Below are 6,960 nucleotides of genomic sequence, written 5' to 3'. Positions count from 1 at the left end.
ACATCGTCATCGTCATCGTCACTGATGACGTCACCGGCATCCGCATCGTCATCGTCATCATCACTGATGACGTCACCGGCATCCGCATCGTCATCGTCATCATCACTGATGACGTTACCGACATCCGCATCGTCATCGTAATCATCACTGATGACGTCATCAGTGATGATCAGTGACGTCAGTGATGACATCATCGGCATTGGGGGTCACCCCCAAGGTCACGTGACCCCCCCCCCCCCCTGGTTAGTTTAACCCCCTCCCCAGTGCCCTTCCCTCCTCCTCCTCAAGAGCTGCGCTCTAATTCGGCGTTACAGGGAGTTGTAAACGGCTTTCACTTTTTTCACCTTAAGTTCAGTAGATACCGCTAAGATGTAATCCTTGACGTTGAAAACTTGCAAAAACATCCATTAGTTTGCCTCTCCGCGAAATGGGAGACGCAGTCAAAAGAAAGAAATGAAACAGCTTTCCCTCCTCAACTCGCAATTAGAACTATCAGCCACGTGATTTGATGCTAATATATACACCGTCAGTGTTTTGATCATAGTTATACGCAGGGTTGGCAAAGCATAGAGCATGGGCTGATCTTCAGACATAGTTTAAGTTGGGCTATAATGCCCGAGCCCCACTAAAGCGACAAACAGAAACAAACGACAGCGGAAAGCCTTAAACCAGAGTCTTTGGCAATTTGACAGCCTTTGTAGGATAAAGTAAGGCTATGCTCAAACACGAGCATTATGCACACGAGCGTACCATTTGCAGGCTTGTAAACACACGTGCTAACTTCACGAGCACCGAACAACTCAAAGCCGTATAAAGGTACTATCGCGAGCATGCTGCATGAGTCTGAGGTTGTCGCTGTCGTTTGTTTCTGTTTCTAGCTCTAGTGGGACTCGGGCCCATTATGATCTTTGAGTTGAACACGAGCCGTTACCCGAATGTTTGGCGATGCTGGTTGTCATGAACCAGAGAATTCGACTCAGGATCATGACAATCGGGTACATAATGGTGTCACGTGACTCTCAGTGCGAAGTTCTGATGTCATGTGACGTCACGGTATCAACAACGTTAATAGATCTAGCGACGTCCTCAATTTGAATCGACTTAACGTGGTGAGTCACGTGACGTCACGGGGTCACGTGATGTGACATTACTTGACATCATGACGTCACGTCACGTGACGACGTGACATATGGCTCATAGTTCCAATAAGAAAGCGCCGCAAAAACCCAGGAATTTATACATTGCAATTCTGTATATGACGATTTGATCAATACGTGGAGGAATGCATGTGCCAATTTTTTCTTCCCAAATATTAAATTTGTAATACAAAAAAAAATACCGTGAACCGTCTTGAACCGGTTACCGTTATATTTTTTTCCGGTTCAGTTCCGGTTCAGTTCCAAGATGGCGGCAAAGATTTCGGTTCGGTTCAGTTCCGGTTCGGCTCGCAATAACGGTTCGGTTCCGGTTTTCGGTTCGGTTCAGTTCCGGTTCGACACCCTGGCTGCAACGTTAGCGCGCGCGGCTCGAGAGCGCTGCCACGTTAGAGCGCGCGCGACTCGAGAGCGCCGCGACGTTAGATTCGGTGTCAGTAGAGCGCCGGTCACGAGACCGCACAAGGAGTCCAGCGCGAGTGGCCCGACCCGACCGACCACTGGTTCGGACATCGCGTGCTTTATGTGAAATAGGCGGGGATTTATGCCGCGGAATTCAGAAAGGACATTACGAATGAGTCGACGAAATTTTGCATGTGACACCAAGAAGTGTTACAAAAAGCTGCCAACAGAAAAAAAAAAAAGAAAAAAGAAAATGAATACCAGTAGCATTCATTTCCGCAGTAAAACACGTCGCAGCTGACCTAGCTTCCTTAGTTCGTTGATTTTAGTTGATAAAGTTCACCACCGACCTGACTAATTTTTATTTGAAATTATTTTAAAACGTTCAAAAAGAAAGAAACCTGTAACATGCTTAACCGTATTTTGGGGTTTTCAAGATCAATTTCGAGACGGGAGCTCTCGTGCAAGGTGTCATACGCCAACCATTCATACTGTCACCAATGAAAATTGTACTAAACGCTTAATACGGGAACCCGTGCCGACAATGAAAATGAAATATGCGTAGCAGAGGGATAGAGCGCAGGAGCGAGACCGACAGCATCCGGTGTGGCAGGCACCATTTGATATGCGCCTCTCGGAATCTGGCTGCTATAGATCTTGACGCATTGGTTGTGTCTCTGGAGACGTTTTTTTGTTAGAAAAAAAGCTGACCATCGAGTTCTACAATCAATCCTTTAAATTTACTACCTGTGGCATTATCCTTTTGTAGAAGTTCGGTCTCTATTCATGTCCAAAACTTTTCTGTTCGAACTTTTATATATGTTAGCGCTGCGGTTTTTTTTCCGGTATTCATATATTTCTAATATCTTGAGTATCCGTTTATTTCTGAATCAAAGCACTCTCATTGAGCCCTAGAAGATCGGACTACTTTCTAGGAACGAAGGTGGAGAAGCTACGGTTATGTGGAATGCAAAGAACGGACAAAGCGATAGAGAAGTCTTTTTTCTTTGTGGACTGTTTTCTGGGACATACAGAAAGGGCCTTTAGGTTGTGTTCTATCAACAACAGAAGGGGACGTCGTCACCGTACGAATGAGGATTTTGGCAAAAAAGTCTCAAATATATTTTACTGATTTACAGGGAAAATTTTCCTGTATCCTTCATAACGCTGGAAAGCTCTGCATTCGATAAATATATGCTGAGTTTCCCTTCGATGAGTTTTTTACTGATAGTTTTTTTAGCGCTGAGCTTTCTTCCTTACGGTCATGTGCGTCACAATACTATTTAAAAATTTGTGAGGGTCGTCTAAATAGCCACGAAATAATTCAGAGCCCGAACGCCTGTCAGGAATAGACTAAATATAGCAAAAAGTAAACTATTTATAGTATATCCGAGAGGCGCACAGTAGCACAGTGGAGAAATATTATACCGCATTCACATGACCGTAAAGGTACCTTTAGCTAAGGGACCTTTATTCTCTGCGGCCAATCAATTAACGATCTTCCGCGCGTGGCGTGTGCTCGCAACCCAAGAGCACGGGCTGATTCGCCGTTAGCAAAGGGACTTATGTTAAAAGTACCTTTATGTTGACCGTGTGAATAAGGTATTAGACTCGCTGCTCCACCCGACTGCTGACATTTCCGGTACCTACATGTCCCACCCCACTCCCATGCCCACTTCTCTCGCCCATTTCAGTAAACAATTGGTTAAAGAGTGTCGTACCCGTTCTATTTTTTTTTATTAAAGGCATATTTAATCAATCCAAAATCACCAATACTCCGATCCGATTAATCGCACAATTTGGTTTTGTCCGTGGAGCCGCGGGTACATCCCATATTTTGCGATGTTCGCTCTACTGGGGTGCGCGCTCGTGTCGCGCGCTCTAACGTCGGCGCTCTAGCGTCGCGCGCTCTAAAGGCGCGCTCCCTGGCTGGCTGAGCCTTTTACTTGTATGGCTAGGCCTCTCCCATATTGGGCCGCCATATTTGTTTTAGGGTGTTAGCAGCTACATGATTTTCTTGAGCTCCGGTAGCAACACCCTTACACGAATAAAGAGGTTAGCCAGAGGACGAGTCATTTACACGAATAAGGGTGTTGAAATTTTAAGTGTGTACGACGGGGTTTAAGGGAGTTGCGAATTCGGAAAGCTTCTTCCGCGGTGCCATTGTGACGAAGGAAAAACACATTTTTCCGCGGTGTCATTGTGACGAAAAGAAAACACTTTTTCTTTTGACGAACTTGGGCACGTGTACGACGTGAAGGAGGTCCGTTTCGACGGGCAATTGTATGTCACAGCACGCTGTACTCCGCTGACGAAATTGAGCGCGCCCGCAAAAAACGCTGGGCTTCGTGGTCATAAGAGTTTTCTTAGTGGACGTTGAGCGCACTGCGCTAATGGTGTACGTTTATTGCATTCTGAATCAGCTTGACAGCAACCGGGCGATTGTTTTCGCGCGTTCCGCGATTCCCAGCATTACTCTCTTCTTGTAGGCTGATGCAAAGATCCTAGGGTGGTTTGGCTTGTGTGGGTGACCTCGTTCTGCTTCTCGTTCCCGGTGAAGTGTTCACTACATATCTTAGAGTTTCTTTTTTGTACGTGTCTATATTGTTCCATTGTCTCTAGAAAGAGTTAATTGTATTATTCGCCAGCGGATTAAAGCAACACGCGAACTGCAAGGTGAAAAACGCCACTAACTTGCATCGACGCACATGTCGCACCCAGGTTGCGCGGCGCTCTGCATCGAAGAGAAGCCGGTAAACTTCGTGCCGTGAGCGTTCTTGCACGTTCTGTTGCAGCCGACCACACAACAATTAATGTGGCTTTTTTGGTGCAAAATAGCAGTCTCAGAAACTGCAGCGGAAACCTGCTACAACTCACAACCTGCGCAGCTACTGCAGATGCTTCCCGATGAAACCCACCCGTTTGCCGCAAGGGGCGCCCTGGTTGGGGCTTGAATTACGTCCGCACGGTTTTTATAATGCGGGTGGATTTAATTTTCAGTTATGCCTCCATGTTTGTAATTAAATTAACGTATTTATATAAATTATAAAGTTAATTACTAAAAGTAATTCTGAACATAATTATATCAAACACTTATTCTTTCTTAAATTTACCCCCTTCGCAGGAACCAAAATTACACCACCCCTTATCTGTGCCATACGTATATTTCACAGGAACGATTTGGTCCGCCTTTCGTAAAACATCCTGGATGTAAAGCTGAGTGCACCTCCCAAGGATATGCCTTTCATATAGTATGTATTTTAAAGAAATATACAAAATATGACCCGCATCATTATCGTATAAACTGACATGGAAACCCCAACAGCAAAATTATTGTGGTTACCAACTTCTATCTGGATTTCATTGCACGGTGCGCATGGATACTTAGAAACTGTAGGCTGGTTTGTTTTTCGTCACATAATGTTAAACACCAAGATACCGACTGTCCCTTGTTACGTTTCTCCGGGAGAATCGACGAATCCGGAGACCGACGTTTATTTGGCAGCGTTTATTGTTCGGCAGCCGGAACCAAAAGAGCGCAAAGCTTGCCGGCGATGCCGCTTATATCGGCAGCAAGCACCAGAGGTACGCCCCCCTGACTCAGCAGTTCTGCTGCGGCCGCGACAGCGATAAGCGATAACATCGCATCGTAACACCCTATACTACTCCCATGATCTTCTTTCGCTTCGATAGACCTTCCTCGTGGGAGGGCTTTGGGGTTTCGCGGTAATGTGCTGCATACTGCTCTTAACCGCCGGCAGCAGTGGCGTCCACCGATAGTCCTCCGTGAAAAAAGGGCAAGGGAAGGGGGGGGGGGGGGGCGTATCAGGAAGCAACGCAATGAAACGCAAATATCAAACTAAGGTAGGGACAGCATGACCTAGCTTCTATGCCCTACGACAGAGCATCACCGCTGTACAGCAATTGTCAGTTGTAAACAAATGTCTCCTTGCAGCCGACTTTGTGCGGCAAACCCTCTTTAACGAAAACAAGCTAGCTCAATTTAAGTAAATCTTTGCTGTCGTTCATCTCTTAAAGGGGTACTCCGCCGATCTTTCGAGCTACACCAACCAACTCTATTTTCAGAATCACCGGTCTTTACGATTTCCTGTATACTAATTCGTACCGCGGAACTCAGAATAGTTATTGTAAAATCGGCAAATGAAAATGATGACATATATCCAACAATCAAATATACCCTCGTTTATTCAGTGCCGTGACGTCAGGGGAAGGCATGGTTGAATGTTGAGCGGACAGTCTAAAAATATAGACTACGCCGAGAGTTTGTCTCGTGCTGCTGCGCGGGTGCTGGAGGAAGCTCACGAAGCGCTTATTTGAAACCATAAAACTGCTTGTAATCAGTGGGAACAAAATCTACATTCCAAAGGCTGAACCAATGCTTTCCCCTGAGGTCACATTTTCATTGTTGCCAATGGAGGCTCTCATTTAGAAAAACAAGGTGACGACCAATATTGGAAATTCAATAACTCCGGAAAAAAATATTCGGCCTAAAATTTGGGGAATTATCTCAGAGAAGTTTGTTGGTATGTTGAGCAAATGTTCAGGCAAATTGGGGACTGCGAAGAAAACCCCGCAGTACCCCTTTAATGGAGGTTACACGTTACTCAATGTTTTGCCATCAAAAGTTAGTTCGTCACGGTAAACGGTTAAGGAGAAATTAAAGAAAATAAAAAGTGGAGTCTTTTTTTCAATATTGACGTGCAATTAATTGCTCCACATTTAAAGAAATTAGCTCAGTCTCTTTATTAATTACAAAACTACAATAAAGGCTCGGCATATTTTACTTATATATTCGTACAGTACATATAAAGATGATCATTTTGATATTTTTTGCTTCGTTATAATTATTGGGAAGTAGTTAATTGAATTCATCTGTCCTTAAACGGTGTTTCTTTGACGTGTTTAGTAACTTTGTTCACATTAAATTTTTTTATTGTCGGTTTTAATATTCTGTGTACATGTTCTAAACCTTTCATAAAATGAATCAGAAAAAAGATAAATACTACATGTACGCTTCGATGTAAAAATGACGGCTTGGCGAAGCACCATAGCGAAAGGCATGGCAATCCCCACGTTTCGAGCTTCGAAGGTTTATAACTCTGGAAGAAAACTTGCTACGGCGTTCGCATATAGCCCAATGCTCCTTCCAAGAACATGGCTTCAGCATATATGTTTTAGATTAATATAAAAATATGACCCGGAAAATCAATGTACGATCTGACGTGAAAACACCTAGAGGAAATATGTATTTCACTCGTTTATATATAGAATGCTTTCTTTTTACATGTAACAGATAAAAATAAAAGTGGGTGACCTTTAGATGGGTGTTGTGTTCACCCTGCATTGAACGCACACGGCGGGCGCAACAAGGAGCAATATTCAT

This window comes from Ixodes scapularis, unplaced genomic scaffold, assembly GCF_016920785.2.
Source record: "Ixodes scapularis isolate PalLabHiFi unplaced genomic scaffold, ASM1692078v2 PGA_scaffold5__190_contigs__length_132052651, whole genome shotgun sequence".
Classification (NCBI taxonomy): Eukaryota; Metazoa; Arthropoda; class Arachnida; order Ixodida; family Ixodidae; genus Ixodes; species Ixodes scapularis.
The sequence above is the reverse complement of the archived record's forward strand: the minus strand, read 5'-3'. Positions refer to the sequence as shown.